Source organism: Nicotiana tomentosiformis, chromosome 2 (assembly GCF_000390325.3).
Source record: "Nicotiana tomentosiformis chromosome 2, ASM39032v3, whole genome shotgun sequence".
In the NCBI taxonomy this organism is placed as follows: Eukaryota; Viridiplantae; Streptophyta; class Magnoliopsida; order Solanales; family Solanaceae; genus Nicotiana; species Nicotiana tomentosiformis.
Window position 1 is genome coordinate 174,666,266 of NC_090813.1, and position 16,729 is coordinate 174,682,994.

Consider the following 16,729-nt stretch of genomic DNA (forward strand, 5'->3'; position numbering starts at 1 on the left):
AAGATCTAAATCACCCTACGGAGCTATTGAAACCGTCAAAACTCCATTCTGGAGTCGTCTTCACATAGTTCGAACTACGGTCAAAACCTACGACTTAAACTCTCCTTTTATGGACTATGTGTCCTATTTCACTCCGAAAACAAAGACAAATCCTCCCGGGAAGTCACAAAACCCAAAAATGAAATAGAGGGAGCAATAAATAGGGGTTCGAGGCTAATTCTCTCAAAACGAGCGGCCGGGTCGTTACATCCTCCCCCTCTTAAAACAAACATTTGTCCTCGAACGAGTATAGAGATATACTCGGAGTGGTGAAAAGATGAGAATAACGGCTACGCATATTATGCTTGGTCTCCCAAGTCGCCTCCTCGACCGGATGAACCCTCCACTGCATCTTCCCTAACGCGATATTCTTTCACCTCAACTTTCTAACATGTCTGTCCAAAATGTCCACTGGCTCCTCGACATAAGATAGATCCTTGTCCAACTGTACTAAGCTCTAACACATGAGACAGATCGTCGTGATACTTTCGGAGCATGGAAATATGGAACACTAGATGAACTGCAGAGAGACTAGGTGGTAGTGCAAGTTTGTAAGCCACCTCTCCAACCATCTCAAGAATCTCAAAAGGTCTGATATACCTAGGGCACAACTTACCCTTCTTTCCGAACCTCATAACACCCTTCATGGGAGAAACCCGGAGCAAAGACCGCTCCCCAACCATGAATGCAATGTCGCAAACCTTCCGATCCGTATAACTCTTCTGCCTAGACTGGGCTGTACGAAGTCAATCCTGAATCAAATTAACTTTCTCTAAGGCATCCTGAACCAAGTCTGTACCCAATAGCCTAGCCTCACCCTGCTGGACCAACCCATTGGAGACCGATACCGTCTATCATACAAAGCCTCATACGACACCATCTGAATGCTTGACTGATAACTATTGTTGTAGTCAAACCCCGCAAGTGGCAAGAACTGATCCCAAGCACCACCAAAATCAATCACACACGCACGGAGCATATCCTCCAATATCTAAATAGTGCACTCAGACTGTCCATCCGTCTGAGGGTGAAATGTTGTACTCAACTCCATACGAGTACTCAGCTCAAGCTATACGGCTCTCCAGAACTGTGATGTAAACTGTGCACCCCGGTCAGAGATGATAGATACCGGTACGCCATGAAGCCTGACAATCTCGCGGATGTAAACCTGAGCCAACTGCTCTGAAGAGTAAGTAGTAATCACATGAATGAAATGTGTTGACTTTGTCAGTCTATCCACAATCACCCAAACTGCATTGAACTTCCTCTGAGTCCTTGGGAGCCCAACAACAAAATCCATAATAATCCGCTCCCATTTCCACTCTAGAATCTCTAACTTCTGAAGCAATCCACCCGGTCGTTGATGCTCATACTTCACCTGCTGACAATTTAGGCACCGAGCGACATACTCCACTATGTCTTTCTTCATCCACCTCCACCAATAGTGCTGCCTCATGTCCTGATACATCTTCGTGGCACCTGAGTGAATGGAGTACCGTGAACTGTGAGCCTCCTGGAGAATCAACTCACGCAAACCAACTATATTAGGCACATATAGTCTGCCCTATATCCGTAATACACCATCATCTCCAATAGTTACTTCCTTGGCATCACCGTGCTAAACCGTGTCTTTAAGGACAAGAAGATGGGGGTAATCATACTGACGCTCCCTGATACAATCATAAAGGGAAGACTGAGAAACCACACAAGCCATAACTCTGCTCGGCTCGAAAATATCCAATCTGACGAACTGGTTGGCCAAGGCCTGAACATCTAAGGCTAAGGGCCTCTATGCTATTGGTAGATATGCTAAACTACCCAAACTCTCTGCCTTGCGACTCAAGGCATCGGCCACCACATTGGCCTTTCCGAGATGATAGAGAATGGTCATGTCATAATCCTTAAGTAACTCCAACCATCTCCGCTGCCGCAAGTTAAGATCCTTATGTTTAAACAGATCCTGTAGACTCCGGTGATTAGTGAAAACCTCACAAGGGACACCGTAGAAGTAGTTCCACCAGATCTTCAAGGCATGAAAAATAGTTGCTAACTAGAGGTCGTGGACATGATAGTTCTTCTCATGCACCTTCAGCTGTCTAGATGTGTAGGCAATCACCCTACCGTCCTGCATCAACAAAGCACCGAGACCAATGCGCGATGCATCACAATATACCGTATAGAATCCCGAACCAGTAGGCAACACCAATACTAGGGCTGTAGTCAAAGCAATCTTGAGCTTTTGAACTCTCTCCTCATACTCCCCGGTCCACCTGAACGGAGCAGTCTTCTGGGTCAATCTGGTCATAGGTGCTGCAATAGACGAGAAACCCTCTACAAATTAACGATAGTAACCCGCTAAACAAAGAAAACTCCGGATCTCCGTAGCTGAGGACGGTCTGGGCCAACTCTGCACTACTTCGATCTTCTTCGGATCTACCTTGATCCCCTCACTCGATACTACATGACCCAAAAATGCCAGTGAGTCTAGCCAGAACTTACACTTCAAAAATGTTGCATATAACTTCTTCTCTCTCAAGGTCGAAAGCACATTCCTCACGTGCTGTTCATGATCCTCCCGACTCCGGGAGTACACAAGAATGTCGTCAATAAACACAATGGCTAAAGAGTCAAGATAGGGCTGAAATACACTGTTCATTAAGTGCATGAATGTTGTTGGGGCGTTGGTCAGCCCAACAGACATCAACTGATGATACCGAGTCCTGAAAGCAGTCTTCGGAATAACTGGCTCCCGAATCATCAACTGATGATAACCTGAACGCAAGTCGATCTTAGAAAACACTCTGGCACCCTGAAGCTGATCAAATAGGTTATCAATATATGGTAATGGATACATGTTCTTCACTGTAACCTTGTTCAACTGGCGATAATTAATACATATTCGCATGGAACCATCCTTCTTTACAAACAAGATAGATGCACCCCAAGGCGATACACTGGGACTAATGAACCCTTTTATCAAGTAACTCCTATAACTACTCTTTTAACTCTTTCACCTCTGCTGGGGCCATATGATAAGGTGGAATGGAAATGGCTGTGTGCCGGTAACAAATCAATGCCAAAGTCAATACCCGGATGATCTGGCGAAAATACGTCTGCAAAATCCCTCATTACCAGAATTGACTCGACGGTAGGAGTATCAACACTAACATCTCTCACATAGGCCAGATACGCATCATATCCCTTCTCAACCATTCGCTGAGCTTTAAGAAATGAAACAACCCTGCTAGGAACGTGATCTAAGGTACCTCTCCACTCTAGCCGTAGTACACCTGGCATAGCCAACGTCACCGCCTTGGAATGACAATCAAGGATAGAGTGATAGGGCGACAACTAGTCCATGCACAAAATAATATCGAAATCCAACATACTGAGCAATACGAAATTGGCTCTGGTATCAAAACCACAAAGAGCGATCAAACACGACCGATAAACACGACCAACAATAATAGAATCACCTACGGGTGTAGATACATAAACATGTGAACTCAGGGAATCACAAAATACACCCAAAAACGGGGTAAAATAAGATGACACATATGAATAAGTGGACCCTCGATCAAATCAGACTGATGCATCTCTATGATAGATCGAAACAGTACCTGTGATAACAAAATCTGATGGAACTGCCTCCGTCCTAGCAGGAAGGGCATAATATCTGGCCTGACATCCCCCTCTAGGGCGACCTCTACCTACCCGACCTCCACATCTAGCAAGATGTGCAGGTTGGGTGGTAACTGGTGCTGTAACCATAGTCTGAGGACCCGGTGGAGCACGTGGTGCCTGAGATATCGGTGGAGGTGCACCCCTCCTGAATCTGGGGCAATCCCTCACCAAATGATGAGTGTCGCCATACTCAAAACAAGCTCTCGGAGGAAATGGCTGCTACGACTGGCTCGGGACTTATCGAATGGATTGACCACTAGAAGCACCCCTCACAAGAGGCACACTAGACACTGACGGTGCATAATAAGGATCCTGGGGCCTAGTAGTCGTCAGAGCACCGCTGGCAGCTGGAAGTGCTGAATGAACCGGGCATCCCATGTAACCCCTTCCATGCCAAGCTATCACTAGGGCACGAGTACTACTGTAAGTTCCAAACTCTCGAGACCTCTTAGCCTCTCTCTCCTCTCTATCCCGAGTCAGCATACCCTCCAACCTCCTAGCAATCCCTACTACCTGTTGGTATATAATATTCATTTCCAACTCTCGGGACATGATTAATCTGATGCTGGGGTTGAGACCCTTAATAAATCGACGAACCTGCTCTCGAAAAGTAGTAACCAACGCTGGTGCATGCCTAGCAAAATCATTGAATCGGACCGCATACTCTGACACGGTCATAGAACCCTGGCGCATCTGCTCAAACTCTGTGCGCCAAGCATATTTGAGACTCTAGGGAACATACTCCCTTAAGAACATATCTGAGAACTGAGTCCAAGTGAGTGAAGTTGCCTCAGTCAGACTATCCAACTCGTAGGCGCACCACCATTGATAGGACGCTCCTCTAAGTTTTAATGTAGTGAAAGAAACCCCACTAGTCTACGCAACACCTACAGTACGGAGGATACAGTGGCACTCCTCAAGAAAACCGTGGGCATCCTCTGACCCAAGCCACTTAAAGTAGGAGGGTGGTACTTCTTGTACCTCTTGAGCCTGAGTTGCTCCGCCTCAAAAGGTGCTGCCCTAACCTCGGGCTGAACTGGAGCTACCGGATGTATCGATATGATCTCTGGAACCTGGTAGACCTGAACCCGCTGCTCTGGGGTACCGGAGACGGGAGTCTATGCTTCTCCCCCGGCCTGAGATGTGGCAGGAGCAAGCGGTATCAATCCTGTCTGAGCTAAGGTGCTGAACATGCTCAGAAACTGGGCTAGAGTCTCCTAGAGGACTGGTACAGTAAACGGCGTCTCAGGTGCCTGCCTTTGAATTGGAGCTACTGGTGGCTCCTATGTAGCATCTCATGCGGGTGCTCTGGCTGCACCACGTGGACTTCCTCGGCCTCTACCCTGGCCACGACCTCTCGCGGCTCTAGCAGGGGGTGCATGTGTCTAATCATCGGATCTAGCTATATGTGTCCTCACCATCTGTGAGTGAATAGAAAGACATAAGTTTGAAGTCCAAAGTCAAAAATCTCGCACGATAGAAAGTGAAACTTTTCCTAACAGTTCCATAGCCTCCCGAAGATAAGTACAGGCGTCTTCATACTGATCCGCGAGACTCTACTAAATCTGCTTGTGACTCATAACACCTATGAACCTAGAACTCTGATACCAACTTGTTATGGCCCCAATTTCCCTCTGTAGGACGTCGTGATTGCACCTAGTCTCTAAGACTAGGTAAGCCTAACAATTTGCGGAAAGACTAAATAATAATATGAACTCAAGTCTCAACACATGATAAATACATAAGAACTACGATTTTTAATAGTTACAACTCCCAAAACCCGGTATAAATAAGTCACAAGCTTCTAAGAGAAATACTATGTGTATCTATACATCAAAGTCTAAAGAGAATTAGGAAAAACAACATAACAAAGATAGAGGGGGACTCCGTAGTCTGCGGAAGCTGGCAGATATACCTTGAAGTCTCCGCATACAGGCTAGCTCACTAATATCTGGTATAGTAAGCGGTACCTAGATCTGCACAAAACGATGTGCAGAAGTGCAATAGGAGTACACCACAACGGTACCCAGTAAGTGCCAAGCCTAACCTAGATAGAGTAGTGATGAGGGCATGTCACGGCCCTACTACTTTAAAAGAAAAGTAAGGTAGAAGATATAAAAAATATTTGAAATGACAGAAAATTTCAACAACGAGAAACTTCAGAAAATAACAGCTGAGCAAATAGAAGTAAACAACAACGGCGCTCCCGAGGTACCGCCTCGTAGTCCCAAATGTAAATATGCAGTACAGAAGGATCTCCTAAGGAACTGCCTCGTAGTCCCAAAGTAACAATGCAGTACACGAGGGATCTCCCGAGGAACTGCCTCGTAGTCCCAAAATAAATATGGAGTATAGGGGGATCTCCCGAGTAAATGCCTCGTAGTCCCAAAGTAAATATGCAGTATAGGGGATCTCCCGAGGAACCGCCTCGTAGTCCCAAAGTAAATATGTTGTACATGGGGATCTCCCGAGAAACCGCCTCGTAGTCCCCAAGTAAATATGTATTACAGGGGGATCTCCCGAGTAAACGCCTAGTAGTCCCAAAGTAAATATGCAGCAGATAACCGAAGGAACAACAAATTTACAGCAAGAATCTTACAGTTAAAGATTTAATTCAAATCAAGGGAAGCATGTAATTCAACTAAGCATGTTGCACAAATTGCAAGTAAGAGTTGAGGCACATAGACATGCGATACTAGGCTAAACATGATCACTATATATGCTAAGGAAACTCAGTTAAGTAATTTAAAAGAAAACAACTCAGCAAGAACTGAAATTTCAACAGTTAGCCTGTGTACGCACTCGTCACCTCGCGTACACGACGCTCACATATCACAAATTGTTACAACTGTACCACATCCTAAGGGGATTTCACCCACACAAGGTTAGACAAGTCACTTACCTCAAATATCGCTTAATTAATCGATAAGGATACCTTTTCCTCGGTTTTCTGACTCCGAATGGCCCAAATATAGTCAAAAGCAATTACATATCATGAATATTCTACAAGAAACTAATTTAAATCATAAATTTACGACTTTAGCAAAGAATCGAAAAATCACCCCAAAGAGTTGACCCAGTCCTACATCTCGAAATTGGATAAAATTCACAAAATACGAACACCCATTCGATATCGAGTTCACCCATACAAAAATTACCAAAATCCGACATCAATTCGACCCTCAAATCCTCAAATCAAACCTTCTAAATTCCTAGCCTCAAACTCCTAAATTTCACCTTAAATACACACTAACTAGGTGGGGAAATCAATGGGAAAACAAGATTATTGAATAAAAATGTTCACAAGTGGCTTACCTCAAGAAATTTCTCGAAAGTGCTCTCAAATATCGCCCTATATCTAGTTCAAAATGTCCAAAATGAAGAATGAAATAAACCCTCGGGATTGAGGCTACGCACCTGCGGAATTTCCATCGCAGATGCGGTTTTAACTTAGTCCAGGCACGTCCGCTTCTGCAGACCAAAATGCGCATCTGCGCTTCCGCTTCTGCGACTAAGGAGCGCTTCTGCGCACCCGCTCCTACGGACCAAGTCTGCTTCTGCGCTCATTCCTCCGCAGAAGTGACACCGCTCCTGCGGTCTTCATGTAGCATCTGCGACCACTAGCTATTTCCCCCATCCCCGCATCTGCGACTCCAAGCTCGCTTATGCGAGACCGCACCTGCGGCCAAACCCACCGCAAGTGCGATGGCACCAGAACCAGCCCAGCACCAGAAATCTTCTAAGTCTAAAAATGACCCGTTAACTATTCGAAACTCATCCGAGGCCCCCGGGACCTCAACCAAACATACCAACAAGTCCTAAAACATCATACGAACTTAGTCGACCCCTTAAATCACATCAAACAACGCTAAAAACATAAATTGCGCATCGATTCAAGCCTAGTGAACTTCAAACTTCTTCACCAGACGCTGAAACCTATCAAATCAAGTCCGATTGACCTCAAATTTTGAACACAAGTCATAATTGACATTACGGACCTATTCAAACTTCCAGAATCAGAATTTGACCCCGATATCAAAAAGTCCACTCCAGGTCAAACTTCCCAAAAATCATCCCATTTTCCAACTTTCGCCAATTGACGCTAAAATAACCTGCGGACCTCCAATTCGATATCCGAACACTCTCCTAAGACCAAAATCTCCCTACGGAGCTACTGGATCCGTCAAAACTCCATTCCGGAGTCGTCTTCACATAGTTCGAACTATGGTCAAAACGTACGATTTACACTCCCATTTTAAGAACTATGTGTCCCATTTCTCTCCGAATCCAAAGACAAATCCTCCCGACAAGTCACAAAACCCAAAAATAAAATAGAGGGAGCAATAAATAGGGGTTCGGGGCTAATTCTCTCAAAACGACCGGTCGGGTCGTTACATTAATCTTCCGTGTATAAGCTAAATTCTATACACTAAATTATCAATTTAAAAAGTAAAGGACACAGACGAATATATGATCTATTTAAAAGTTTGTTAAAATTGAATAAATAATTATTCCATAATAAATACTATATCCAAATCAAATCCATGGTTAATAGTATATATCCCAACAACAAAGTGATATATTGATTTTGAGATTGTTATTTGACATCCAATGTAGAACAGTTAATTAATACTAGTATTTTGGTATACAATTTATATCGATACTAGCCAATAATTATAATTAAACATGAAATAAATACAATTTTAAATTTTGTCTCCAGATTATAATCCTAGTTCCGGTAGCCAAACGACCGGCCCCTTGGGTATATTAATTGGCGTTGACGGTGAGAATGGCCTTCTAGTTAATTAGTTGACTAAATTTAGTTAGTTCGACCTTTACAACAATAAGGTTGGATTTTTTTACTTTTAGCTCGGTGCAAAAATTATTTATATCTGATAGTCGAAAGTAAAATGTGTGTGTATATAATATACACATATTCTGTATGTTATATATAAATATTATACAAAATTTATACTTTCTGCTATCGGATGAATATATATATATATATATATATATATATATATATATATATATATATATATATTATTGGCTATTATTTTGAGTTAAATACTTATATTTTTTTAGGAGTTAATATTTTATTAAAAGGTGTGTGTATGGCAAACGATCACTTATTTGGACAGAGGAAGTATATTTTACGTGAGTAAATTAAAAGGCCTTCTGTCATTACAATGATGTAACAATATAACAGTCTGTCATTCTTACTTGCATGTCAAACCTAAAAGTAAAAACTAGTAGTAGTAAGAAAATATCGACCGACAAAAAGACAAACTAAATGACGAACGGGGAAGAAGGAAGGAAGATGCTTCAAGCGTTACGTGATACCATTTAATCAAAAACTTTTATAAATAAAATTATTAAGTATAAATATAGAAAATAATATCGCTAGTCACTATAGTAATTTATCTATTTGTCATTTTTTAAAATATTGACATTGTTTACAAACAATTCTGGGTATGTTTTCGGATGATTGATGGTGATACAGATTGAAAGACACTACGCGTTTCTACAATTACTTTTCATCTGTCTTTTGTCTTTGTCGGACAAAATAACATTCACACACAATCTATAGCTGCAGTTTTATAAGGAACAGTCAACGTAAAACTTAAAAATGATGTCGGTTTTACATATATGGTTTTGTTTAAGGTGCCAATGTCACGACCCAAAATCAACCTGTCGTGATGATGCCTATCATGATACTAGGCAAGCCGACAACTCAGACATATTGACACTTTCAAATTTAAAATATACTAAAACAGTTTTAAATCAGCAAAAATCTCATAAAATTGGATAAAATCATCACAACTCGATACAAAAGTTTCCCAAAACTAGGGTGTCACTGAGTACATGAGCATCTATATAATACTAAGTCTAATAGACTGTCTAAGAAAGAACAGAAACTGAATAAGTAAACTGAGGGGTAGGGGAGGAGAGTCAAAATCTGCGGACGCCAAGGCAGCTACCTCGATAATCTCTGAATGACTGAAAATTCTGAGAATCAGCAACCGCTGTGACCGGAAATGCCTGGATCTGCACACGAAGTGCAGTGTGTAGTGTGAGTACAACCAACTCAATAAGTAACAAATCTAACCTTTGGACTGAAAGTAGTGACGAACTCGAACATTAGAACTCACATACAGAATTAACAGTACATAAATTTACAGAAAATATGATAGTAATATCTCATAAATTCATAATCTGCAGGTAACGATACAAGAATTTAGGCATGCTTCCAGGTTTAACAATTAAACTCAGAACATATAAAATATATCAAGTCTAAATGATATGAGGAATATGATATCTCTATATTTACATACCAATATGCATATTGTATGTTATGGGACATAATAAAAGCCTCACGTACTCACACTCTCGGAGTACTCAACCTGACTGTCTCAATTCTCACTCATCACACTCAATCACTCTGCACTGTACAGGGCAGATCCGGCTCAGGGCAGATCCAGCCCAAATGCAAATAAGTCCAGGGCAGATCCAACCCAAATGCAAATAAATCTAGGGCAGATCTAACCCAATGCAAATGAATCAATAGCAAATGCACTCACTGTGGGTATGCAGTCTCCGGAGGGGCAGATCCAGCCCAAGCGCTATGATAAGTCAAGTCCTGGCATGAATCAATAAAGTCTGCCGCGGCATGCAACCCGATCCCATAAATATCACTCATAAACAGGCCATCGTCCTCACTCAGTCATCAATCTATCCAGTCTCTCGGGATCACAACACTAATGCCTTAAATCCTTATTTGTCGAGTTTATTTTTATATGATAATTTGATGTGATTGTCACTTAACTTATATGTGTTTTCTATGTTCTGTTGAGTTGACATTTTGCGGAAATAATTTAATTAAGGATTTTTAATTTTTAAATAATTAATTAAATAAGTTTAAATTGAGGCGTTAGTATATTTATCAAAAATTTGGATTAAAGAAGATGATGTCCTATGATGAGATACTATTCCATCTTTGTTCTTGTTATTTTTGAGGTTTTATATACATTGTGTGGAGCCTTGGGCTATTTGCTGTGACATTAATTAATTTTGTTGTATCTTTGAAATTGGTTGTGGCCTATGAGCAATTTGTGATATGAATTATTGTATCTTGTTGTTGTGATAATACTCCGTGTACATTATTGAAAGAATTATATTCGAAAGATTTTATTTAAAAGAATTATATTCGAAAGATTTTACTTGAAAGGAATTATATTTGAAAGATATTTATTTGAAATAATTATGATTGAAAGATATTTATTTGAAAGAATGATATTCGTAAGATATTTATTTGAAGGAAGTATATTCTAGATATATTTAATTGAAAGGATTGTAGCTAAAGATTTTTATTCGAAAAACTTATATATAAAAGATGTGTATTTTGAAGGGCTTGATTAATTGGTTGTACTTGTGTTCATTATTCGTTTGGGAAATATTTATGGTGTTCTTGCTGCCTTGTTTTTTATTTCACTAGTTGATTATTGTTGCTATCACTGCTATTTATTTTTTATTATTTTTATATGCTATATTTCACAGGTTATTAGACTAGTGAGGGTCTTGACTGTACCTCGTCACTACTCTACCGAGGTTAGTCTTGATACATACTGGGTACCGACTGTGGTGTAATCATACTACACTTTTGCACATTTTTGTGCAGAGCCAGGTACTAGAGATATTGGACTCGGACAAAGTTAGTGTGTTGATCGCAAGGATTCAAGGTAGAGATGCTTGGTCATCGCAGTCCCTTGGAGTCTTCCCATTTTATTGTAATGTTAATTATTATTCGAACAATATTGTATATTCGATCCTTGAGATCATTTCATGTATTCAGTTAGAGTTCATGACTCAGTATTACCAGTCTTGGGAGGTTGTTATAATTATTTCCGTTGTTGGTTTCGATTATCTATATAAAAACAATGGCTTGAATTGTTATTAAAATCGTCTTACTTAGTCTTAGATACTAAGTACCATCACGATGCCTGTGGTTGGATTTTGGTCGTGACAGAAAAAAACTACTTATGCAACATATACATGTAATGCTAGATTATTCACTCCAATAAATTAAAACAGACCCAACTCGGATGGAGAATATACTGTTAATTTAAGTCAAGTGAACATCATAATTAATAGCTCTAGTTCCATTGATCCAATGTGTATACCCAGATGGAGAGTAAGTACATGATATCAATAACGAGTATTTCACCTAGTGAGCTTGCAATAAATTTATCAGATATGGAGGAGGACCTAAAGTCGACGCGTAAATTTACACTCACTTGAAATTAATAGTGGGAGACCATAGAAATATATTACTATCACCACTTAATCATGGTTACATTATAATTACAAAATTGATTCAACATGTAAACTTGGATGGAGAGTCAATACAGGTTATCAATAACTAGTAATTATACTCTATGAGTTCATAATAAATTTGTCCGATATGGAAGACGGCCTAAAGTCAACACGTAAATTATTATCTCACTATAAATAGATAGTGAAGACCATAGGTGTAAGTTCTTATCGCCATTAATCACAATAATGTATTTTCTTTGAAAATTAAGTTTCAAAATTCGAATAAATTATCGATTAAGTATTTTTAGGAATTTAAAATATGACATGTATTCCAACCATATATCAATTCATGTTAAATAAACATGCATCATCATGTTCAAGATTTAACAAAATATGACTGACATAAAAGAAATGACTTTTCTATCCAAATCACATTTTTAATTCCGCAAAACGCAAAAAAAAATCCAAATGGAATCGGAGTTAATTTTGGAAGGAAAATTCTAGTTTCATAAGCTTTAAGTTGGAAGAATTGGATTGGACTTTTGAGTAAATGACCTCGGAGTCGGTATTTAAAGGTTCCAATAGGTTCGTATGATGATTTCAGACTTGGGCGTATGTTCGGGTTGAGTATTGGATCACCCGGGAGCGTTACAAAACTTATTATGGAAGGTTGGTATTTTAAAAGTTTAAGAAATTCTTAAGTTTGACTTGAAGTGTATTTTAATGTTACCAATGTCCACTTAGGATTTCGAGCCTTGGAATAGCTTCGTTATGTTATTTATGACTTGTGTGCAAAATTTGGAGTCAATCAGACTTGATTTGATTGGTTTCGGTGTCAAATGTAGAAGTTTGAAGTTCTAAAGTTCATTAAGCTTGAATTGGGGTGAGATTCATGATTTTAGCTTTGTTGGATGTGATTTGAAGGCTCAACTAAGTTCGTAATGTATTTTGGGACGCATTGGTATAATTGATTAAGGTCCCGAGGGCCTCGGGTGGATTCCAGATTGAATTTGGCCTCATGGAATTGCTTGTGGCAGCACATTTGGTGTAACCTCACCTGCAAGGATTTTACCACAGGTGTGGAGCCGTAGAAGCGGCCAAGGGGGTCGCAAAAGAGGTCTTGGGGCAGCTAGGTGAAGGGCCGCAGATGTGCATCCACAGAAACGGAGAAGGCATCGCACAAGCGGGGCTAGGCCTTTGGCGCTGGACCACAGGAGCGGTCAAGGCTCCGCAGAAGCGAGACAGCAGGGGCGGTCAGGGCGCCGAAGAAGTGTGACCGCAGGAGCGGGTTTTTGTCCGCATAAGCGGACTTTGCTGGGCTTATGCAAAGCCGCACCTGCGATGGGAATGTCCGCAGGTGCGGAGCCGCATAAGCGGCTAAAAGGCCGCAGACGCGGAAGATCGTCTGGGAAAAGGTGTTTTATAAAAACGGGATTTGGCCTATTCACTTCCATTTTAAATTGGTTGGGGCGATTTTGGAGAGCTTCAAGGGGATATTTTCATCACGCAACATAAGGTAAGTGATTCCCACTTATTACAAGTTAAATACATGGTTTGTATGTGGATTAGGGCATAAATATTAGTAAGAATTATTGGATTTTGGTAGAAAACCTAGAATTAGTATATTTGGATTTTAACCACGAAATTGGACATGGAATTTGAGATAAGTTATATATTTGAGTTCATGGTGTTATGGGTAAAGTTTACCTTCGAAAAGTTTCGGATTTCGGGAAAGTGGGCCCAAGGGTTGATTTTATAGACTTCTCGAGCGGAGTTGGAAATTAATATAAATTGATCAATTATGGGTATTAGAGTATGTTTTGATTGGTTTGCACATTTATTTGAATAGTGTTGGATCGACGGGTATCAGTTTGAGGTGTTAGAGAGGCTTTGGAGCCGGTTATAGAATTTCGGAGCAAGGTAAGTCTCCTATCTAACCTTGTGAGGGGAAAACTACCCCTTGGCGATATTTATTGTTATGCGCAACTAGTTGTGGGTGCTACGTACGCACGAGGTGACGAGAGTCTGTACGTAGGTATAACATGTTATGTCCGGGTAGACCTAGGATCTTATCTTGTAATTTTTGAATTATTTGACCTCATGTTGCTGACATCAATTAATCGAAGTTATAAATGAAATTGATTTAGAAATAATTATATGTATACTAGGCCAATCCTTAACACTTTGAGTTGTGGGCAAGTTATTTGAGAAAACGTAAAGATTATATCCATTTTGTACCCACGCACGGTGTTGTAAACATGTGCCTCCTAATTCGGTAACTTTCTTTCTTTTCTTGTGGAGCGGGACGAACGCCTCGATAGTATATAGGTGCATCTATGGTTTATGCTGCTCGACCCTCGGCAGTATACACATTATTCCAGATTGGGCCGAACGACCTCAGCAGTATCGTGCGTTATATCGCCTAATGTTCACGAGCTAGTCTTTCCACTGATGCCCGACATTTTATGGCATTTCTTATTTTTTGGTATGTACATTTGGCATGTTCGGAGATATTAAGAAATAATACAAGATTGAGGAAATTTATGTTCTAAAGGGAATAAATTGGAAATATTATGAGATTTCAGATTTACTTCACTAGAAATGTACATTTCATATTTGTTATGAATTATCTTATTATTTATTTGGATCTCTAGTAAGTATTGATGTCAACCCCTCGTCACTACTTCTCCAGGGTTAGGCTAGATACTTACTAGGTATGCGTTTATTTACTTACTTATGTTGCACTTTTGCACAATATGTGCAGGATCTGATAGGTTCATTTGATAACCACCTTGGCGCATAGGCGCACTTGTTGAGGAGACTTTATGTGAGCTGCATCCCAAGCTACGCATCGCAGGCCACCGAGTTTTTATTGTACTATTTATTTTACCATGTCTCTTTACATTTGGGACAGATATTGTATTATTATTATTATTATTATTATTATTATTATTATTATATTCCTTAGAATAAGCCCATGCACTTGTGACACCAGGTTTAGGGAGTTTCTTTCGTGTTATTTATTATTGTGGTTGGTGTAAATATTGTCATTTACTTTGTAATTTATATTTTATATTGTTCAATTAATAAAAATTATGATTTCAAAATACTAAAATGAGTAATTAAATTGGTGAATCACTGTTGGCTTGCCTGACAGCGGTGTCAGGTGCCATCACGACCTTTAGTAGATTTAGGGACGTGATAGCTTGGTATCAGAGCTCTTAGGTTCACTTAGGTCTCACGAGTCATGATCAAGTCTAGTAAAGTCTTGCGGATCGGTAAGGAGACGTCTGTACTTTTCTTCGAGAGGCTACAAGGCTGTTAGGAGCACTTTCCTTCTTGATTTCCTCATCGTGCAATTTGATTCCATTGAGGCTTGTGCCTTTATTTCCTTCCTGCTCAATCTTATGCGACGTGAAGTGCTTGTTGCCATTTGTACGTTCATGAGTTGTAGTGGTACTACAGACGTGGTGTAGGATGCTTTTCCCTGCGTGTTCAAGCAGGCTATTATCATCGCTTGGCGGAAAGATGTTCTTTATTCAAGCTCAGTATCTGTATTTTCTATGGTTTCAAGACTGAGCACGAATTGCTACGATGTCTATGCGTTGTTATCGCAAAATGTTGGTGTAATGGTTAAGTGCTCGTTTATGTGTTGAGCCAGTGAATGACTTGAATAGAGGATTTCTCAGTGCATGATTTAGGGGTTCAACATTTAATTCCAGGAAAGGAAAGGCAATCATACTATAGATGTCTAGGTTTGGTTGATTAATTAACGAGACTTGATATTTTTGAGCGTGGTTGAATTGTCATTGTGATGTGGTGTCGTCATCCTTGTTTGAAAGCATTACGGTTTACCAGTGTTATGGTCTCCTTTTATTTTGCCTTCGGGGCAGGGTGTTGTGAAATGGTGCCTGAGGGAGCAGTTGTCAGAGATAGCAGTATTCAGCGGTTCAGAATCGAACTGGTATTTCTAATGTTGATGGCTCAAGAAAGATGATCTTCGAATAGGCTTTGAGTTGGTAGCAAGTTATTAGCTCAGGTGCTACAGAGATTAATTTCGATTTGAAGCAACATTGAGTAACGAAGAGTGGGGAAGGACACGTGGGAGGTGTCTTGTGGTGGTTGAATTACTGGCGGGTCAAGGTATGAAGAGCAGAGGTCGAGTAATTGCTTTAAGAAGGCAGTTTAAACGAAGTGGGAGTGGCAGAGTAGCATATGGAATCTATGGTAGGATAGCCACGCGCCTTGGGAAAGTGTAGAACGGTTTGGGAGTCGTGATGGAAGGTGATTTGGTGTACAGATTTTATTTGGAATGATGGTTACGGTATGAAGAAAGATTGAGTATGGCTCAAAGGAGTTTCTTGAAATGAAAAGGGGTGTGAAGAATTGATTATCGTTCAGATGCAACATGACTTGAGTTCGGATGATATTGTTGAACTCTCAGTTGATGTCAATAGGGAATGAACGGGCATATACAGCTGGTGGTCGAGCATGGGCTTATGAGGGTTACTGAATGTGTGGTATTTGCACCCAGTGCAGCGTCGTTGGAAGATGTCAGAATGGAATACCACATGTGGGCTATCTCCTGTGGGCAGGTCAACGGTTGTGTGATTTGATGAAGTTTCTCCGAAGAGTTCTACGTACTACGAAGCAGAAGGTCGAGTATACGATTATGGATAATAATTTGGGATGT